We start from the raw sequence: 200 nt of genomic DNA on the forward strand, positions 1-200 counted from the left end.
AATAAATCTTTTGTATTCTAATATAATGATTACAATTACGAAAGTGGCATATTTTAAATTTCAAATTGTATTTCTACTTATATATTTTTACTTTTATGGATATATATTATCTTCTATTTATCAATGGCATATCTTATCTCTATATATCATTTTACACTTTATTTTTTTATCTTTTATGTATATCCTTGTGGGGGGGGGGG

This window comes from Octopus bimaculoides, chromosome 2 (genome assembly GCF_001194135.2).
Source record: "Octopus bimaculoides isolate UCB-OBI-ISO-001 chromosome 2, ASM119413v2, whole genome shotgun sequence".
In the NCBI taxonomy this organism is placed as follows: Eukaryota; Metazoa; Mollusca; class Cephalopoda; order Octopoda; family Octopodidae; genus Octopus; species Octopus bimaculoides.